Here is a 23,489-nt window from a genome sequence, read left to right on the forward strand (position 1 = left end):
TTATAATTGGGACTCCCAAAGGCTTTACTCCAAAGAGTTACAGCTGATACCAGATATAATGTATGTTCATCCCAGGATCCCTGCTCTGAGAAAACTAGCCCCATCAATTCACTCATGCACAGTATTGCACTATGGAACTATATTTATATAATACAACCCTGAGCACCTCTCCACAACTCCATTCTTCCCCACACTTTTGGCAAAATATTGGAAGTGAATACCTCATCTGAATAGGGCAGGAAAAGTTACATATCAGATTTTATCATCTCTCCAAGGAATTTAGAAATAGGAGTTAATAGTATTTTTATTATTCTCTGTTGGGCAACTGAACTGAGACTATGGGAAGTTAGCATACAGAGTTACCCTTTTGAGTCTCATGCATGTGTAACGAGGATTTATACTCTTTGCAAGGAAGGCAGAGGAGACAAAGAGAGAGAGAGAAAGAGAGAGAGAGTGATTGATTGATTGATTAAAGAGAAAGGAGAGAAAATAAGAGAAAATATGAAAAAGACACAGAGATAAAAGAGAAATGATAAATCAGAGTTTTCTGGCAAGAACGAAAGATTAAATCCAGTTTCTCTCATGTCTCCAGTCTCTGCTCTAAGTCAGTCTTTCTTAAATCCTTCTTCTAATTTTTACCTTTGGTTACTTTGTTATACCTTTGCATGCTTACATTACCTTTTCCCCCCCTTCCTGCCTTATTTATTTTATTGAGAATAGGATTCTTTATTTGGAACCAAAAATTCCTGCTTGAGATAGAAGTGCTAGGATTGTGCAGATTGGGGCAAACAGGAAAGGGGAGAAGGAAAAGTAAAATCAACTAGATGATATTTAAGAGTGAGGAATTGAGATAATTGGGAAGTTATTGAAGTTATTTCATATAGAAAGTAAGGGACCAATCCAAGTATTATAAAGGAAAGCTCAACAAGAATAAGTGGATAACAAAAGTCATATATTAACACATATATGCGGAATATAGAAAAATGGTACAAATCAACCTGTTTGCAAGGCAGAAATAGAGACGCAGATGTAGAGAACAAATATATGGACATCAAATGGAGAAAGCGGGGTTGGGGGGTGGGGATGGGATGAATTGGGAGATTGGGATTGCCATATATACATTACTAATAAGAAAAAATATATCAAATTGTACACTTTAAATATATGCAGTTATTGTATGTCAATTGCATCTCAATAAAAGTTATTAAAGAAAAAAGAATAAGTCGATGGTCATTTATGAAATTGTGTGGGGAAGTCAAAAGTGATAAAGGTAATTACACAAAATCTTATGAAGTATATACAATGTACAATATCATAATACTGAAGGATTAGAAGACTAACAGCTGCAGGGAAGCCAGGATGTTAGCTAAATTATTTGATTTTGGAAGAACAAGAGGGAATTTCATTGAAGTTTCTATTAAAATTTAAACTAAGAGAGAGGATTATATCTGCATTATTCATCATTGGTGCCTAGAAAAAAATGCCTAGTGCTTTACATTTGCTCAGTAAATTTATTTTGAATGATTAAAAGAGTACTTTGGATGATAGCAGGAACTTCAGGGGGACATAATGAACAGGGAAGAATTAATTTATTTAAATTTTATTTACTATATAAGCATTAAATCAGCACTAGAAAAAAGCAAGATCAGTGAAACATGGTAAACCTTGACAGACATCTTTCAGCCCATGAAAGAAAGAATCAAAGCTAAAGCTATAGATGTGAGGTTAACACTTCCCTGATGGCACAGTGGTTAAGAATCTGCCTGCCAATGCATGGGACACGGATTCAATCCCTGGTCTGGGAAGACCCCACATACTGCAGAGCAACTAATCCCATGAGCCACAACTACTGAGCCCATGTACTGCAACTACTGAAGTCAGTGCCCCTAGAGCCCATGCTCTACAACAAGAGAAGCCACCACAAAGAGAAGCCTGTGCACTGCAATGAAGAGTAGTCCCTGCTTGCCACAACTAGAGAAAGCCTGCCCAGCAATGAAGATCCAATGCAGACAAAAATAAAAATAAATTAAAAAATAAATTAAAAAAAAAGACCTTTTAAAAAAGGAAAAAAAAGAAAAGATGGTATAGGAGAAGCCATTAAAACTTGAGAGTGAGAGATTTTGGCAAAGTGATTCCAGCTTAGCCTTATTAGAATTTTTGTTCAACAAATACTTTATTAGCTTGCTTGCCACCAAAATTTTTATTGATTTGAAAAAATTGAAGTGTAATTAGTTAAACATTTAAGCAGAAACAGCAAACAACCACACTGCTATTTTGTAATCTGACATCTAATGCACAGGTCTTTATTTTATTGCTTTTAAAGGAAACAATTTCATTCTCAAAAATGTATTGGGATCAGCTGAAATGCCTAGAAGTAGATGTGGTTATTTTATTTTATTTTATTTTATTTTATTTTATTTTATTTTAATTTTGAAGTATGGCTGCTTTACACTGCTGTGTCAGTTTCTTCTGTACAGCAAAGTGAATCAGCCATACATATACATATATTCCCCCTGTTTTGGATTTCCTTACCATTTAGGTCACCACAAAGCACCAAATAGAGTTTCCTGTATTATACAGTAGATTCTCATTAGATATTTGTTTTATACATGGTAGTGTATGTATGTCAATCCCAACCTTCAATACATTCCACCAACCCTCTTTACCCTTTGGGATCCATTCTCTTAAGTCTGTGTTTCTATTTCTGCTTTGCAAATAAGATTATCTATACTGTTTTCTAGATTCTACATATGCATTAATATACAATATTTGTTTTTCTCTTTCTGACTTACTTCACTCTGTGAAAGTCTCTAGGTCCATCTATGTCTCTGCAAATGACCCAATTTTGTTCACTTTTATGGCTGAGTAATATTCCATTGTGTGTGTATGTATGTTGCATTTTCTCAAAGGCTTTTTCTGCATTGATTGAGATGATCATATGATTTTTATTTAATATATACGTCAGTCAATGTGATACACAATATTCACAAATTAAAGAATAAAAATCATATGTATGTGTATATATACACACACCACGTCTTCTTTATCCATTACTCTGTTCATGGACATTTAGGTTGCTTCCATGCCCTGGCTATTGTAAACAATGCTGCAATGAACATTGGGGTGCATGTATCTTTATGAATTATGGTTTTCTCTGGGTATATGCCCAGGAATGGGATTACTGGGTCATACGGTAGTTCTACTTTTAGTTTTCTAAGGAACCTTCATATTTTTCTCCATAGAAGCTGATTCAGTTTAAATTCCCACCAACAATATTGGAGGGTTCCCTTTTCTCTGTACCCTCTCCAGCATTTATCGTTTGTAGATTTTTTGATGATGGCCATTCTGATCAGTGTGAGGTGATATGATTAGAAAAATGATTTACATTTCTCAATAATTAGTGAAGTTGAGCATCTTTTCATGTGTCTGTTGGCCATCTGTATGTCTTCTGTGTATAAATGTCTCTTTAGGTCTTTTCCCCATTTTTTGATTGGGTGTATCATGTATCATGGGATACATGAGATGTTTGTATATTAGGAGACTAATCTTCTGTCAGTTGCTTTGTTTGCAAATATTTTCTGTCATTCTGAAGGTTGTCTTTTTGTCTTGCTTATTATTTCCTTTGCTGTGCAAAACCTTTTAAGTTTAATTAGGTCCTATTTGTTTATTTTGTTTTTATTTTCATTACTGTAGAAGGTGGGTCAATAAAGATCTTGCTGCAAATTATGTCAAAGAGTATTCTGTCTATGTTTTCCTCTAAGAGTTTTATAGTGTCTGGCCTTACATTTAGGTCTTTGATCCATGTTGATTTTCTTTTTGTATATGGTATTAATGAGTGTTTTAATTTCATTCTTTTACATGTAGCTGTTCAGTTTTCCCAGCATCACTTATTGAAGGGATGCATTGTATATTCTTGCCTCCTTTGTCATAGATTAGGTGACCATAAGTGCATGGGTTTATCTCTGGATTGCCCATTCTGTTCCATTTCTGTTTTTGTGCTAGTACCAAACTGTTTGATTACTGTAGCTTTGTAATGTAAGTTGAAGTCAGGGAGTCTGATTCCTCCAGTTCTGTTTTTTGTTAAGATTGCTTTGTCTATTTGGGGTCTTTTGTGTTTCCATGCAAATTGTAAAATTTTTTGTTCTAATTCTGTGAAAAATGCCATTGATAATTTGATAGGGATTGCTTTGGGTAGTGTAGCCATTTTCACATAGTGATTCTTCCAACCCAAGATCATAGTATATCTTTCCATCTGTGTGTGTTGTCTTTGATTTTTTTCATCAGTATCATAGTTTTCTGCATACAGGTTTTTTGTCTCTTTAGGTAGGTTTATTCCTAGGTATTTTATTCTTTTGTGTTGCAATGGTGAATGGGATTGCATTTCTGGGATAAATCTCAATGGATCATGGTGTTATGATCCCCAACCCCCAGGCATCATTAGGAACCTGATCACACATAGCAGCAGGTGAGTAGCAGGCAAGAGAGTTAAGCTTCATCTGCTGCTTTCCATCGCTTGCACTACCACCTAAATCATTTCTCCCTTTGCTCACATTACCACCGAAACCATCCTCCTCCCTTGTCCATGGAAAAATTGTCTTCCATGAAACTGTGCCAAAAAGTTTGGTGACTGCTGTTTTAATGTGTTGTTGGATTCAGTTTGCCAGTATTTTGCTGAGGAATTTTTCATCTATGTTCATCAGTGATATTGGTCAGTAATTTTCTTTTTTTGTGATATCTTTTTCTGGTTTTGGTATCAGGGAGATGGTGACCTCATAGAATGAGCTTGGGAGTACTACTCCCTCTGGAATTTTTTGGAAGAATTTGAGAAGGATATGTGTTACCTCTTCTCTAAATGTTTGGTAGAATTTGCCTGTGAAGCCATCTGATTGTGGGCTTTTGTTTGTTGGAAGAATTTTAATCACAGTTTCAATTTCATTATTTGTGATTGGTCTGTTCATATGTTTTATCTGTTCCTAGTTCAGTCTTGGAAAGTTGTACTTTTCTAAGAATTTGTCCATTTCTTCCAAGTGTCCATTTTATTGGCATATAGTTTCTTGTGGTAGTCTTTTATGATGCTTTGTATTCAGGCAGTGTCCATTGTCACTTCTTTTTCCTTTTTCATTTTATTGATTTAAATCTTTTCCTATTTTTTTCCTGATGGATTTGGCTAAAGGCTTATCACTTTTGCTTATCTTCTCAAAGAACCAACTTTTAGTTTCATTAATCTTTGCTAATTTTTTTTGTTTCTATTTCATTTATCTCTGCTCTGATCTTTCCAATTTCTTTCCTTCCACTAACTTCGGGTTTTGTTTGTTTCTCTTTCTCTAGTTTTTTTTTTAGGTGTAAGGTTAGGTTAGATTGAGATTTTTCTTGTTTCTTGAAGTACGACTGTATTGTTATAAACTTCCCTCTTAGCACTGCATTTGCTGCTTTCCATAGGTTTTTGGTTGGTGTGTTTTCATTGTAATGTGTTTCTAGGTAATTTTTGTATCCTCTTTGATTTCTTCAATGATCTCTTGGTTATTTAGTATCATATTGTTTAGCCTCCATGTGTTTGTGTTTTTTAAAATTCTTTTTTTTTTTGCCTGTAATTGATTTCTAATCTCATTGTAATGTGATAAGGAAAGATGCTTGATATGATTTCAGTTTTCTTAAATTTACTGAGGCTTGATTTGTGACACAAGATGTGATCTATCCTGGAGAATGTTCCATACTCACTTGAGAAGAAAGTGTATTCTGCTGCTTTCAGATGGAATGACCTATAAATATAAATTATGTCTAGCTGATAATATGTCATTTAAGGCTCGTGCTTTCTTGTTAATTGTCTGTCTGGATGATCTATCCATTGGTGTATGTGGAGTGTTAAAGTTCCCCTGTATTATTGTGTCACTGTCAATTTCCCTTTCTATGGTTATTAGCATTTGTCTTATGTATTGACAAATATTGGGTACATAAATATTTACAATTATTTTATATTCTTCTTGCAATGATCCCTTGATCATTATGTAGTGTCCTTCCTTGTCTCTTGTAATAGTTTTCTTAATTAATTAATTTATTTATTGGCTGTGTTGCATCTTCATTGCTCCAATGGGCTTTCTCTAGTTGCAGCGAGCAGGGGCTACTCTTCATTGTGGTGCATGGGCTCTTCATTGTGGTGACTTCTCTTGTTGCAGAGCACAGGCTTTATGTGTGCAGGCTTCAGTAGTTTTGGCACATGGGCTCAATAGTTGTGGCTAACCACCTCTAGAGTGCAGGATCAATAGTTGTGGTGCAATGGCTTAGTTGCTCTGCAGCACATGGTATCTTCCTGAGACAGGGGTCGATTGCATGTCCCCTGCATTGGCAGGCAGATTCTTAACCACTGGACCACCTAGAAAGTCCCTGTCTCTTGTAATAGTCTTTATTTTAAAGTGTATATTGTCTGTTATGTCTATTACTACACCATCTTTCTTTTGATTTCCATTTGCATGAACTATCTTTTTCCATCCCCTCACTTTCAGTCTGTATATGCCCCTAGGTCTGAAGTGGGTCTTGTTTTGGTGTCCATTCAGCCAGTCTGTATCTTTTCATTGGAGAGTTAATCCATTTACATTTAAAGTAATTATATTTATGTTTCTATCACAATTTTCTTAATTCTTTTTTTTTGTTGTTGTAGGTTTTTTTTTTTTTTTTTTTTCCTTCTCTTGTGTTTCCCACCTGGAGAAGTTCCTTTAGCATTTGTTGTAAAGCTGATTGGGTGGTGCTGAATTCTCTTAGCCTTTCCTTATCTGTAAAGCTTTTGATTTCTCTGTCAAATCTGAATGAGAACCTTGATGAGTAGAGTAATCTTGGTTTTAGGTTTTTCTCTTTCATCACTATAAATATATCCTACCACATCCTTCTGGCTTGCAGAGTATCTGTGGAAAAATCAGATGGTAACTTTATGTGGATTCCCTTATATGTTACTTGTTGCTTTTCCCTTGCTGCTTTTAATATTTTTCTATGTATTTATTTTTGTTGTTTGATTAATATCTGTCTCAGCATGTTTCTCTTTGGCTTTATCCTGTATGGGACTCTCTGCACTTTCTGGACTTGGGTGACTTTTTCCTTTACCATGTTAGGGACATTTTTGACTATAATCTCTTCAAAAATTTTCTCAGAACCTTTCCCTTTACCTTCTCTTTCTGGAACCCCTATAATTTGAATTATTTATTTATTTATTTACTTTTTGCATTTAATGCTGTCCCAGTGGCCTCTTAGACTGTCCTCATTTCTTTTCATTCTTTCCCTTTATTCTGCTCTGTGGCAATTATTTCCACTATTCTATCATCCAGATCACTCATCCCATCTGTTCCTCTGACTCAGTTATTCTGCTATTGATTCCTTCTAGCATATTTTTCATTTCAGCTGTTGTGTTGTTCATCACTGATTATTTGTTCTTTAATTCTTCTAAGTCCTTATTAAACATTTCTTGTATCTTCTTGATCCATTACTCCATTCTTTCTCTGGGATCTTGGATCATCTTTACTATCATTTTTCTGAATTCTTTTTCAGATAGATTTCCTACTTCTTCTTCATTTATTTGTTTTTTTTTTTTTTTGAGTTTTCACCTTGTTCCTTCCTCCACAACATATTTATCTGTCACTTCATTTTGTCTAACTTACTGTGCTTTTGGCTGCAGGGTCATAGTTCCTTCTTGCTTCCATTGCCTGCCCACTTGTCATTGAGGTTGGTCCAGGCACTTGTGTAGGCTTCCTGGGGGGAGGGATAGATGCCTGTGCTCTGGTAGGTGGAGCTGTATCTTTTCCCTCTGATGGGCAGGATTGTGTCAGGTGGTGTGTTTTGGGGTATCTGTGAGCTCAGTATGACTTTAGGCAGCCTGTCTGCTGATAGGTAGGGTGTGTTCCTTTCTTGTTGGTTATTTGGTGTGAGATGTCCAGCACTGGAGCCTGCAGACAGTTGGGTGGAGCCATGTCTTGGTGTCATGATGGATATCTTGGGGAGAGTGCATGCCAATTAATATTTCCTGGGTCCAGGTATTATCTGGCAGTTAGCATCCTGGACTCAGCATTCCCACCCCAGGGGCCCAGGCCCAATCTCTAGCTGGGGAACCAAGAGCCTGCAAGATGAACAGTGCAGCCAGAGAATAAAGAAAAAACAAGGAAAAGAAAGAAAAAAGGAAAAGACAAACAAAACCCAAGACAAATAGCAAAAAGAAAAACAAACAGCAACAACACACACAAAAAACAATAAACAAATATAAAAGGAAAAAAGAAAATAAACAGTGAAACCAAACCCAAGACAAATGATAAAAAGAAAAACAGAAAAACAGAAACAAAGAATAGACACACACACAAAACAAAGAAAAATGCAACAAAAAAGAAGAGAACAAAGAAACAAAGGACCTCAAAAATGAAAACAATCAATACAGACAACTAACAAAAACAAAAATTGAAAAGCCAAGCAAAAAGAAAAAGCAAACTATCAATTAAAAAATAAAAGCAAAGAAAACATAAAACACATAAAAGTGATCCATAAAAAGAACAAAAACAAGGAAAAAAGCCAAAAAAACAACAAAAACATAAAGTAAAAATATAGAAATTAAAAAATATATATAAAAATAAAGAAATAGAAAACAATAAAAACAACATCTGAACAAAACAAAGAAAAAAATAATAATAGTAATAAGTATATTTTCCTGGGGCCTCTTCTGTCAGTGTCCTTGTTCCCACAGTGAATCATTCAAACTCCACCTACCCGGAAGACCTTCCAATACATGTTTCTGGACACACTATGGGCACTGTGAGGCCAGTTCAGTCTCTGATCTGGCCCAACTTTCATGTGTACTTACCCACAAAGTTCACTGCTGCTTAAGCTAGACTGGTCTCAGTTGTGGGAACACTCATTGTCTATTCAGATATAGCAGAGTCACAGAACTTACCAAGCAGATCATGGGGATTTCATCTGTGTCTTGTTCAACTGCATGGAGAGATTTCCATTCCTCTCCCTTAGTTGCACTGCTGCTGGGGCTCAGCTTTGGTTTTGGCCTCACCTCTGCATCTGTGCCACCCTCAGGCATCTGTTCCCCACTCAGGCAAGAGGGAGCGAAAGCAGTGGCTGATTTGGCACACTTACTCAGGCCAGGGAGGGACACAGAGCCACAACTGGGGTTTGTGATGTGTCTGTGGCAGTAGAGACCAACAGGCTGTTGCAACAGACCAGAACATGCTTGCTTTGGTGGGAGTCCCTCCCAGTGCCCACAAAGGCAGAGGTGGCATGTGAGGATGGTGGTAGCCCCATCCCTTGCATGCCACTCAACAATGGTGCCTCATTTCTTAAGTAGACCACACTTCCTCTAGTGGCATTGCTAGCTGTGGAGCCCCTCACTTCCATCCCCTCTGTTGTATCTGATCAGCCAACAATGGCCTTCTCCCCAGATCCACACTCTTAAACTAAAGTTTAGCATTCAGTTCCTGCCAGCACTAGTGGAGACCCATCTCAGGCAGGGCTGCCCAAGACTGATTCCTGAGGGGGCTTTGGCATGGGGAGCTTGCTCAGAAGGGTGCTCCTCCTAGTGCCCACAGAAGCAGAAGCCGGTGGGTGGGAAAGGAGGTTACAGTGGCAGCCCCACCCCTTGTGCACCACTCAACAATGAAACCTTCCTTCTATGGTGTCTTGGGCTTCTTCCCCAACTTTGCTGATTATGGAGCTCTTAATCTTGTCCATTCAGGCTGTCTTTTCACAGACAACAGCTGTCCTCTCCCTGGGTGCAGACTCCTCCCCACAAATGCACAGGTCTTTGGTGTAAGAAGCTTTTCCCTCTTTTTTTTTTTTCCAGTGTTCAAGCTCAATACTCATTCCTCATCAATGTACATCTGTAGAGCTGACAATATCAAATACCATTGATAGTGTCTAGAGGTTCCTATCAGTGGTGTGGCAGCCTTACAGAAGGTCCAAAATACTAACAAGAAGACACTGAGAGAAAAAAATATAGTGTGTCCTGTTCCACTGAGGATGCCATATATCATGGCAAGTGTAAGAGCTATAGTGAGGGGAAACCAGGGCATCAGTTGGAAAAATCATATTGGGCAGCAAGAATAAGGGACTAAGCAAGAAATAAAAGAGAGAAATTAGCTAGGAGTGTTCTAATTATGGTAGAATGATGATTAGAGGAAAGTGGGCTGAGAAGAGTTATTCCGATAAAAGGATTCAATTAATGAAGTCATGCTTGGATTCAAGATGAATGTATTACTGATAGGGTTAGAGTAGGATAATTAAATATTTAGTGTGTAAATATCACTAGGAGATTAAAGACAGAGGGAACTTTAAGGGAGTTTGGGAGACTTGTAAGCTAATGACCACTTAAGAAAATAATCCAGTAACCTAGCAACAATCTACTCTACCTTGAAGGAAGACCAGGCACATACAAGCGCCAGGCACACTCAAGCCACAAATCATGATAATTAAAACACAAGACATTAAATATGGGGTTCAAATCTTGTTACATGAAGTCAGGGAGTTAATGGTCCTTGACAAATAATATTTTTGCATGTAGTCAAGACAGGAATAGAGGTGAAAGGGGGAAAGGAGCTAGGTGAAAGAGCACAATTAAACCAAAACCTAAGAGGAATTACCATATTTTAGTATATGTTACCACCCTTTTGCTAATATACATATGATTTAAATAGCACTGTGACAGTGCCAGTTAGACCATATTGGGTTAAAGGAGGGACTAATGATGTAACCCTTGATGTCTACCAAAAAATGAGGAAGATGGCAGTCTTCTCCCCTCCCCACTTTTTCTTTGACTATAAAAATGTAGCCTATTTTGTTCTTGGGGCTGCACTCCCTTTCCTGCCTGCTTATATCTCTCACAAGCATCCTATGCTAATAAACTCACTCTTTGTCTATTACTTTGCCTCATGCTGAATTCTTTCTGTGCTAAGACTAGAGAAACTGAGCTTCAGTAAGTTGTGACATCAGGTTAGCCCTTTTAACTAAAATACAGTGGATTTGAGTCCTCTCCTGAGTCAGGGATTATGGTTTCAGTTCCTTATCTGAGGTTTGGTTGTGTTTGAGTCCTATCCAAGGAGGAGTGCTGTTTCAATGTCTAGTTTGTTGAGTAGATATAGCATAATGGAGCTCTGTATGATCAAAAACGTGATGTTTATCCATAAAAATCCACCTGGTCACTCTACAGATGGATCTATATTGGTGTATTTAATAATTACTAGCCAAATGCATAAAATAAGCAAGGTATTGTTCTAGGAACTGTGGGAAGTTAATAACGAACCTAACATGAAACCTCTTTTCAAAGTTGAAATTAACAAAGTTGACAAAAGAGGCACACTCATAGTAGTTTGAAACAACCAGAAGAGATTTCTGGGGAGATTCTATCAAAATATTCTTACCTAAAATAAACCTATCCCTAAAAAATGGAAAATGCTCTGTTCTACTATCACTAAGGAAAAATGCAGTTAGTATGAATGAGGGCTCCAAGTTCATACCTATGCACAAGAAAGAGGAAAGAAAAGAATGTACAGGAGGTCAGTAAACAGTGGTATGAAATTTAAACTCCATCAAAAAATCTAAGAAATGCATGTGGGAAGCAATTACTTTTCATGTGTCCCAGATAATTTACAGAAGACTTATTAGAGTTGGCCAGAAGAGGCCATGGCACTGGGAAGCTGATGTGCACTCTGCCATGTCCCTTCCTGGGCACAGCCTAGAGTTAGAAGCTATCAAAGTGATATCTCCACATTAGATATAGTCTACATTGCTTCTGTTCTTGCCACTGATATCCTCCAGCTCCCACAGGGCTTGCTCTTCTGTGACCACAGAACTGAGCTTCTGGCAGGGGGAAAATTGCTTTCAATAGAGGGGACTAGATGTATTTTATTTGCTGCTGTGGCAGCAACTCAAGCAATGGTTCCATTGAAAGAAGTTCTACCCTAAACTCTTTAAGGATAGGCAAGTGATTAATGTGCCAGTTTAAGCCAAAGAAATTCCAAGAACTCTGCTCTAGAGAAGATTAGTCAGTGGGAAATCCAAATGATAAGACCCCTGAGGAACCATTTCAAAAATCAGAGGAAACTGAAAGTAAAACTTAAAATAACATTTTTAAAAGGAAAAGAACAAAAATCAGAGAAGTTTAATAAATTTATATGACCTCTTACTGGATTACAAACATTCAAAATGTTAAGTAAATAGAAGAGGGAATGGTGCAAAGGAGAAAACAAGTTAGCTGATGCCTACAACTCTGCAGTATTTGCCAACTGAAATTACAGTGCAGACCCGACTGGCAAACTGGCTGAATTTCTTTGAGGACTCCAGGGTATGAAGGTGGGGGAAGGGGGAAGGAAAAATACCTGAGCTGTGAGGGAAAAATTAAAAGAAAGAGAAAAATTAAATCTTTAAAAGATTTGCTTTTCTAGTCCTTGAATTACAATAAGCAAACACTACAAAAGAAAGATTTAAGGGAAGAAAGTATATTTAATCTGATAAAGCCCTGTAGAAATGACAGAGGCAGAGTTTCATCTCTGTATCTCTCTCAAGTCTCCACTCTCCTGGTACTTCTGCCTTTATATATATATATATATAAAATTATCTATTTTTACTGATTTATTTGACAACTGCACAAGAATGACAAATAGCCCTATGGTGGAATGGGTTTTCATTTCTCTTTTCTCTTCATTCCAAGGTCAGAATGTGCTTACTGGAACTTAATCAGGTATCATTAAAATCTTTCTTCTTTCTCTCCCTTTTCCCTTCTGTCTCTATCTAGAGGCTTGACTCAAGCAGGTTTTAGGTGACACTCAACTTAAAGTTGACTTTTAGATGAAAAGATTAGTTATGTCCTTGACCTGCCAATGTTAGTCTAATTTACTACAAGGTCACCACATGAACCAACATTATATCAGCAGCTGCAATTTCTAGGCATTCTGTTTTATAGAGTGTTGTAGAAATCCAAAAATGACTAGAACACAGTCAGTTCTTCAGGCTGGTGTAGTGTGAAGAGCACAAGGCTGAAATCAGAAGACAGTTGACCAGATTTCTGCCACTGTAGTTATGGCTACATTCCCTCCACTTTCCCTTCTCTAAAATAGTACTCTGCCAGCAGTTTACAGTGACATGATGGGCCTAGCTGGACAGACTTTTATTCTGTGACAACAACCGGCCCACTGACTGCAGGTTCTCAGCTCAGTGATGAAGTTGGGATGACGATATCAGATTTTATTTCTAAAATGTAAATTTAGTATATTAGGTCTTAGATTGCTAGATTTAGGGACAGAATCATTGCTATGATGAAACAGAGTTAAGGTCAAGCAGAATCTGAAAGGCACAGAAACTAAGATTGTTGCAGAGAAAGCCAGTGTACAGAGAAATGAATATATCAAACAAGCAGAGAAAAACAAAAATATGAGACAGCTATTGAGAGAGAGAGTAAGGTAGATGATAAGTGGGGAGCAGGAGACAGGAATTAAAAAAAGGGAGAAAAATGAATGAAGACTGTTTTATTAGGATGATGCCTTGTATTTCTTGCAAAGTATTCTGTGACAGTCCTTATAATCTTGCTATAGCATCCCTTATTTTGACTTCAACTTGTATATTTTTTGTCCTCTGGAAGAAAAGACATTAATTACAGCAAATCTTGAGTAGTGCATGACCTGAAATAGGTCATTTTACCTTGCCTCTCAGAGCTAAAACTTGCTTAACTCTGTGATCCTGGTATTAATGTCTCCTGGTGACAGAACAGATGCCACATGTGAAAATGCTACTCATATGTGGCACTTATATGCTATATAAAGTGTCTCTGAACTTTAATCTGAATCCCTAGCCAAAACATTAGTGATAGACAGTATCTGGAATGCTGCCAGAAATTGGGAAGTGTGTAGAGAATCAGGGGTCCTTGGGGAAGATAAAATGGCAAACACGCTACTGTGGGCAAGCAGGGGAAGGAAGAAGGTGAATTGGAAATGGTGCTGAGCTTGCTGTGGCACGTGTTGGCAAGAGAGTGGGACTAGAGATGGAAAAAGAAATTAAGGTTTGGCCAGTGTTTTCCTGAGCACATTCATGGATTTGAATTTCAAGCTGGTTTTGGTTTTATTCTAAGGCATATTCAGTTAAAAAAGAATGGAAAGGAGAGGGGTATAAAGACATGATAAGCACAAAGTTCCTGAGTCTTTTAAATTCATATCTCTGAAGTTAAAATTCTGCAGTTTTATTTTCTAAATTTGTGTTTAAAAAAGAATTGGAATTTTTCCAAAAATACATTTATATTATACTATTCAATATATTTTGAATAGCATATTATCCCAGATTAATGTAAGAATCCTACTTATTCTCCCTCCTCCAATCCTTCCCTCTCTTTCAGAATCAGCACATTTGAAATGCTACCCTCATGTGCAGTGTATACCCTAAGCCAGTTCATATAGTTCCAATACAAAAGCAATATTTTTCTGAGACATTTTGTAGCACAGTGCTTGACATATAGTAAGAATTCAATCAACATTTAACTGAATAAATTAATACATATGGGCTTTCTTAATTTCCCAAAACTGTCAATAAGGTTTACTCCAGGAATTCTGATTCTATATGGAAGAAGAATAAGGAAGAGGAGGAAGGGAAAGAGAAGGAAAAGCAATCTGTGCATTTTATTTAAAGAGAAAATTGGATAACATTCCAATCATAATAACACACTGCTGTTTGAATATAGTTGGGTTGTTCTTACATCTTACATCCCCACCGTCTTGTGACCTGCAACCCTGTGCATATCATTTGGATTTTGAGGTCACTTGCCCTAAGGAAATAAATACATCATTACATTAAATCCTTACTTCATTTAAGAAAAAAATAGATGAAAAGTTAGAAGACAGGCTAAAATATTTATTCCAGTTATAAGAAATGATATATGTTCACTGCAGATAAAATAGTAACTTAAAGCTCAGGTATACAGAGATAAAAGTATGAAAGCATTAATTTATAAAGGGGAGAACTCAAGGCCAAGACAACATATACTTTCTGTTTGCCCTATAATGGAAACACAAACTACAAAAAGTCAATTAATACATTTACAGTGTGGGGGTAATCACCCAGGCCCTAAATTTTGCAGCCTCAGAGCATTTTGTGGCAAATTACTATTGTCTTTTTAGTTAAGTATGGGTGTTAGTAGGATGTACACACCATGATTTCGACTATGCTTTAGGCTAGTAGGGTTTTGAGTGGTTCTGTCATCAGCAGTCTTTTCTCTGGGGTTTTCTCCCCCTCCAACACACACACACACACACACACACACACACACACACACACACACATACACATGTGCTCACAAAGACTGACTGGAGATAAAAATGCTGCCTTTCCTGGAGTCTCCCTTAATTTCTCTCCATCAAGGCAGACACATAAACCTATTCATATTTCTTCTGAGTGTTTGAACCCTGTGAGAAAACAAATAGGACAACCAAAATAATGTTCATGGAGAAATGTTAAAATTCACCAAGTTCACATGATATTAATTCTTGGTCTTTGCTGTAGATGTGACTCCTGAATAACATATTTTGAAGCAGAATGTTGGGTAGAATACTGCTCGCCATTATTTTCTTTTCTGAAACTAGGTATTGTAGTTCACTCCTTCTGGAGCATTCCTTGAAGTAGAAGTCTAAGCATGCCAGGTGTTTTCACTCACAGGAAAGGAAAAAATTGTTCCCTCTGCAATTACACCAGGCTGGTCTATTGACACACAAGTGAATGAAGTATTTATACCCTAAGAGGGAGTTCCTGCATCATTCTCAGAATTACAGGCCCTCAGATCACCACTGAATGTCTAACCCTAGAAAATTTGCAGAGATAGACAATGAATAGGGAAAGAGAGCATGGCGCCTGTATTTATGGCATTGTGTCATAATGGAAACATCAATCTTGTTTTCTGGGGAAACTACTCAATATCCTGACCATAATATTGTCCTCTACTCAACTGTCAGATTGTCTTATAACTCATTCTTTCAAACAGCTAGAAGCTAAATTCTCAGTACCATACAGAGTTCACCCTGAAGATGAAATTGTAAACAATTTCCAAGGCTTGTTTAACATAGAAAATGATGTATCCTGGCATCAAACCATTAATTCTAAGGTGGGTTTTTGAGCAGTTCTCAGATGTGATGGCAGAGGAGTACCTCAGCACCTAGCCTGGTATTGGACACATAATAAAAAATATTTCTATAAATAAAAATTATAGCATTTATTTATTGACATATTTATATGTGATATATAGTTAATTCAGAATACGGCCATTTGTGCAACAAAAATTTCTGAAGCAAAAACTGTCTTTGAGAGAATCTTCTCATATTTCTTGTGTATGAAAAATAATTTGAGACACATTTTGGTGTCATTTATGTTTATATAGTTCTTTCCAATCACAAATTTTTAATCTAATAACTAGACCAACCAGATTCAATGCCATAGTGTTGATAGTAATTATGATAAGTAGTCTCTGATGACTTTACCTAAATATCCTGCTCTTAAAAAAAATCACTAATATCTTTGCCTCTTTTTCACACATGACCTCTTTTTATCTCCAAAACTTTGACTACTACACACACTAGATGGCTCCAGATGGATCCAGCACAGGCTTTTCTCCTGAATTTTAGATTTCATTTAAATCAGTATTTCAGCAGTATAGTTCACCTGGTCTCCCTCCTCCACACTCATCCCTAAACTGCACACTCTTTATTCTCTATGCTAAGACTTCAGTAGTAGGGAACTAACTTTGCACATCCTCCCTGCTCTCAGAATTTGAAAGATTTAATCACTTCAGTTAGAAATGTCAAATTCATGTTTGTGTACTCTTATGTAGAGTTATTCCATTAGTCCCCAAGTCTTATAAATTCTATATTTTAAACACCTCTCTGATATATTCCTTACTCTCTACATTTTCTACCTCTGCTTTAATTTTGTTCCATACTGCTTTATATTGTTCCATATTTCCTTATATCTCATAGTCCATCTATTAAAATGATACAAAGTTCAGAAAAAGAGAAAGAAAATGCATTAAAATAAAGAAAAAGAACATTTTTAGGGACACTTGAGAAACTATCAAAATGTCTAATTAATAATAAGTATTAATTAGAGAACAAGATAAGAGGTAAAAGACATTTGAGTGGAAAGACTATTTGAAGAAATAATGGATAAAAAGTTCTCAGATTTTTCAAAATGACATACATTTATAAATGGAAAAGTCAAGAAATGATGAATAGGATAAGTTAAAAGGTAAACTAGCTTATTCACATAAAATCAACTGGCTGGGAAATCAAGGTAAAGAAAAAATTCAAAGAAAGTAAAGTGACATATTAAATAGAGGGGAACAATAATTAAAATGATAGTAGTCAGAAATCATGGTGTCTGTAAGACAGTGGGAAAAATCAATAAAACAAATAGCTAAAGTGTTGAAAAAAAGGTGAAACGAGTTTTTACCCTAAAACCTATATTCAGTAAAAAATCTTTTTCAAGAAGAAAGGAAAAAATAAAGACATTATCATATGAAGAAAAAACAAGAAAATTTGGTGCCAGAAGGTGTTTTACACAAGAAATAAAAAATGAAAAAATTGCAAAAGTACATTAACTAGGCAAGAAAGGGAAGTATATTACAGAGAAATTTTGAAATTTGAGAGTAAAAAATAGCATCAGAAATCATAAATGTCTTAGTAAATATGAAAGTTTGTTTTCTTGTTTAGCTTAAAAAATAAATGTGGCTGAATCTGTTGCTTTAAGCCAAAAAAAAAAAAAACCCAAAACAAAACAAAACAAAAACAGAAGCAAAACAAAAAAACACACCAAAGTTATTATTCTCATATGTGGATCTGATCATATCACACACAAGCTTAATAAAACTACAATAAATTCTAATTTTCTATTAGATGAAACTCTTTAGAATATCATTCACTCCCTTCACAGTTAAATGTCAATGTAAGCATACTAGAATTTAAGTTCCATGATGGTGAACATTTTTCCAGTATTGTTCACAGCCATTTTCCCAGTGCTTAGAAAGAGTGCCTTGTATATAACATAGTCCTTGGTATCAATAACTATTTGCTGAATGAATGAATACTTCTGGCCTCCTTCCCTCCTAGGTCCCTAATGTTGATTGCTCTTCACATGCTCTACTCTTACCTACCACCTTTTATTCCCCAAGACTCTTCCACTCACCTTGACATTCCAAGTTTAAATACTAATCATTTATGTGGAATTCCCTCCACCTTTTTCAGTAAACATTTATACAAATTTTCTGCTCCCCAAACATTCTGTGTGTACACCAATTATTCTACTTAAACATTTTACTTTAAATATTCCTGTATATCTTAAGGGACTGTCTTGCACACCTATCCATCCTGAAATGCTGAATCTAGACAGATAACAGTAATTCAATAAAAAAATTTGGTGAATGTAAGAATAAAAGTGCATGGCTCCACATGTCTATAAGAAATAAGTATTTTTTTAAAAATATTTGAACCAAAATATAAAAAGGTAAATATGGTTCTTATTTAAGGGAAAGCACAAATATACATTTAAAAGAAATTTATAAAAAGTATGTAAATTTTGCCCCCAAAATCTTTACTTATGAAAGGCCTTATGAAAAATCTGGGCAGAGCTAAAATACAGTGTTGACATTTTTAAAAAATAACAGAGAAATAACAAATAACTCTGAATAGACTCTATTCCAAAGATATTTTGTAAGTAAGTCATGTAGTGTTTGAAAACTATTTCTTAAAGGAAGAAAAAAAGGACGAGAAGATGGGAGGGAGGAAATAAAAATAATGGTTATATTCTCAGATCATTCCATTGAATATAATTTAACCTAAAATATACCAGCGATGGCACATGTGGTACTGCTGAAAAAAAAATAGCAATCTGTATTCCTCCTACCACCTGTATATTGCCTTCTACCTTGAGAAGTGTTATCTGGCAGAAGTTGTATATTGTTGTAAATGGCACTATAGATTTTGCTTTGCTCTGAGATGCAGGGTAAGTGGGAGAAAGAAAATCAACAACCCATAATTATCAAAAAGAAAATAAAAGCAGGAGGAGAGAGTAGAGACTCAAAAATTTCCATACACCTGTGCACACATTTACATGCACTGGGTTCAGAATGTACTGGTTACTTTACTTTATCACCATTTCAGTCAATGCAGGCCACAGATAGGATAAAAGCATTGAGAATTCCTCCTCCTAACTCTTGATTGAGGAACAAAAAATAGAAATAAAAATAAAAATAAAACAATGTTCCAACCCAATTCTTATACCTTCTCTTTCATAGTAGTTTTTGATGGATGCATTAAACATGTACAGTGGGTTTTCTGTTCGATTATGTGTGAATTGAGAGTTGATTATTCTTGGGTTCTGTTGTGATAACTAGAATCACTCACTGAAAAGAAAATGTCTGTTTTCTCTACATGCACCTAACTGGGTTAGCCAAGTATATAAGGAATTTTTAAGTAGCCCCCAAATAATGATATCAAGTCAAGAGATACTTGATATCAAATTTACATTATTTCTTTACTCTGCATCCTCATTCCACTTCTATTTGTGTTCTTTTCTTCTCTCTGCACATCATTCTTGTGACTGTACTTAACATCATTTAATGAAACAACAATTATAGTGCTTGTTTTCTCTCTCTCTTCTCTCTTTTAAAGAAGATTGGCAATGAATCAGTGTACTTTTCCCAATTACCTTATCTGGTGTTCCCTAACTGATCACAGAAACTTCCCTAAACCCAGGGGCTACTAAATACATCAGTGAACTCCAGAGGAGAAATTTATATCCTCCTCATCCTTATAGTTATCCAATCTTGGGCACATGACTTGCTAGACATCCCCCTTAAATTGAGCATTAACAAATCTAAAACCGGATCACTTTACCTAATGGTGATAAGTAGAGGGAATGAGGAGCAATGTGATCTGTTTAGATTCTGGAAAAAAAGAATAATCTCAAATTGCTTAATGAGTACCATGCTTTCCCTTTCCTTCTACATCAGACTTAAAAATCCCTGCTACTTTTTCTAAGTGGTAACTGGATGCTTTTTCTCTGTATCTTCTTCCTCCTTTGGAATAACCCCTGCAGATGGTGTGATAAGCTGCCAGCCAATTTAAATTAATATTGGGAAGAAATAAGTGTTCCTTTCTGAGACAACAGAATTTCTCCTTTAGAACCCCCAAAATAATCTGGAAGAATGATTAGCTCTGTAATAGATTCCCTTGGTGTGTGTCACTCTTAGATTGTCACAGATGTTTGCTGCTAATAGGATTTTGTGTTCCATGCCAAACATTCTTATTTCACTGTTACTTTCATTTATCTAACCATAAAATTATGACTAACATATTTAGCTTGTATTTTCAAGAAACTAACGTTCCCCAAAGGAGAACCTTTTTATTCTAGTGAATAAAATAACTCATTTCTTTTTTGAAAGTGCAGAGTACTAACCACTGGAAAGCCAGGGAATTTCCAATAATTCATTTCTCAAATGTCTTATTATAAATAAAAAAAAGATGCTACTATATTAAACTTTAAAATAAAATAACTCATAATTGACAAAAAAGAAAGTGTTTAATTTAAATTAGGAAGGAGCTGAATTATCTAAGGGGAGAATATCAATTCCATTGTCAAAATTCTTTTAATAACCACCATGATTAGCTATGCTGACGTTAATTTTTCTCACATGGTAGTTAAAGAATAGAGAGCTAAGGAATTCACCAGCAGGGCAAATGCCAGCGTTTGAAGGTACAGGGTATTTTCTAAAATAACCCATATTATTCTATGGAATTACTTATAAGCTTTACAGCTATATCCATTAAAGAAATTAATATATACTTCAGGAAAGTTCCTGTAATTCATCTAGTTCTTTAAAGCTTTTAATAATTAAATCATCTTCACTTGTTTAGTAAAAATAAAATGGAATTTTATTTTATCAGTTAATGCTATTATAAAAACTTAAGGGGAATTAATGCCATTAAAAAGTATCTATTTCTACTTTTTTTCTAATTTGCAATCAAAGACTGAACTAAAGTTTACCTTTGCCCTATAATAATAACATTTTTCATTTTCTAGCACTTCATAGCTCACAAAGAACTCCATGTAAATTACCTCCCTTATTTCTTAAGTAGTTTTAGAAAGTTGATGGTAGTTTGATGCACTCTACAACATGAAAAATAAAAGACTACATGAGCAGTTACAGCTGAGATTATTAGACACACTATCTAGACAATTTAAATAATATATGCACACACATGACAAAAATTTACTCTTACAGATAAAGGTTGCTTTAATCTACTAACAAAATTATTTTTTTCCTTTTTTTTTTGGTATCTATGTGAGATTATGGATGTTTAACTTATTGTAGTAATAATTTCACAACATATGTAAGTAAATTCTTGTGTTGTACACCTTAAACTTACACAGAACTGTATGTTATTTATATCTCAATTAAACTTGAAAAAAGTTATATGAAGTAATAGAATTATTTTATATGAAAATACATTGTATTGACCTCAAGTGTTGGCCAACATAGACTAACTGGTACTGGATCTGGCTTCCTACTGAAAACAACTATAAAACTGAACAAAATATATGAAGACACAGTATACATCCACCTTGAACAACAAGTAGCACAGGAATATGGCCCTTGAAAGAAGAAAAAAAGTGAGGTGAGCTTATCAATCATATCAAAATTGCCTTAGCTTTCTGCTCTGAGCAGGAAAGTGGACCAGAAACGGAGTAGCAGTTTGGTGAGCTAAAGAGATAGAAGCAAGTGTTCCAGATACTGAAGCAGAGCAGGTAGAATTTGTGACAGGATACCAGTAAAGTTGGAACGTACACAGAAAGAGGATCCCACAAATCTGCGTAGACATTCATTGTGAATGAGATTACACAAGGCTCAAGAGAGAACTGACAGTTGAATAGTGCTATCAGTGACTTGGCAGTGATGGAATTTACTAGAGTTCCAGCTCAGCCAAAGCGTGGAGACCTCATTGAACACATCAGGAACCCAGTTAAGGCAGCATAATGTCCACTACTAAGGAATTAGAACCACAAAATGAAATCATGAGTACACCTCTTGGTTTACAACTAAGTTCACAAGTTAAAGAGACTTATTCCAAATAAGCAATTGAACCAGTTTTAACAGAATTAAAGTAATGCCAATGATTTACTAACAACATAATCTACAGCCTACATATCATATATATACAAATGTTCATCAAATAACCACACATAATTAGACCTTTGAAGAGAAAAATGTGAACCATAGTAAAGAGAAAAATAGTCAGAATCCAAATAGTAGAATCTGCACACAGGTCTTTAATGCAGAGTTATTTTAAATGTGTCCAAGACCATGAAAAGAAAAACATACTCATAATGAAATAATATGTGGGAAATCAACAGTAAACTAAAAATTTAATTACATGGAAAATTCTGGAATTTAAAGGTACAGTACCTGATGTAAAAATTCAATTATAGCAAATAAAATAAAGCAGAGAAAAACTGATAATCTTGAATGTGTGAATATATATGATATAATCTGAAGAATAGACAGAAAACAATAAATCTAAAAAATAAACATAAAAGAGCTTCAGTAACTGTAAATCTATAAAATGTGTATGTGAAGTCCTAGAAGAGAAAGCAGTGGGGCATAAAAATACTTAAATAAATAATCATATAAAGTTTATCAATTTTTTTACAAAAATATAGTCCCAAGAAATCTGTAAACTTCAAGAAAAATAAATGTAGGAAAAAAAGAAAACAAAATATCTAGGTACATCTGAGTCAAACTGCTGAAAACAAAAGATAAAAGGAAAACCTTGAGAGTGATTTGAAAAAAAAATTATATATGGGCCATAATGACATAAATAATGACAGGTTTTTCAGAAAAAAAATGGAGGACAAGATTATTTACAAGTTAATTCTAACATTTTATAAAAAATAAAATATATTATGAGCAGGTTTATTCCACATTTGAAAAAATAGTTAATGTCTCTTACCATATTAACAGAGCAATTAAAAAATATTATTATCTCATCTAAAGCAGAAAAAGCATTTTAAAAAAGTAAACTAACTTTTTAAATAAAATTTTAGCAAACTACTTGTACATTGAACTTCCTCAATTTCACAAAGGGTATCTTTTAAAAACCTATACCTAATATCATATGTAATGGTGAAATATTTAACTTTTTATTCCTAACAATGGGGAACATGACAAAGATGTTCATTCATCACTTCTATTCGACATTTTAGTATAGATTTTTCACAGTTAAGTAAGGCAACAAAGAAATAAAAACAAGCAAAACCAATGACAAAATTGTATTTATGCTAATTTATATTTGACAAATTGCAAAGGTAATTTAGAGGAAGGCTTATAATAAATGTGCTACATATTCATATGCAAAAAAATATAAAGAATTATGATCTCACACCATACACAAATACACAAATATTGATTTAGAACAGATCATAGTTACCAATGTAAA

The sequence above is a fragment of the Hippopotamus amphibius genome, chromosome 17 (genome assembly GCF_030028045.1).
Source record: "Hippopotamus amphibius kiboko isolate mHipAmp2 chromosome 17, mHipAmp2.hap2, whole genome shotgun sequence".
Taxonomy (NCBI): domain Eukaryota; kingdom Metazoa; phylum Chordata; class Mammalia; order Artiodactyla; family Hippopotamidae; genus Hippopotamus; species Hippopotamus amphibius.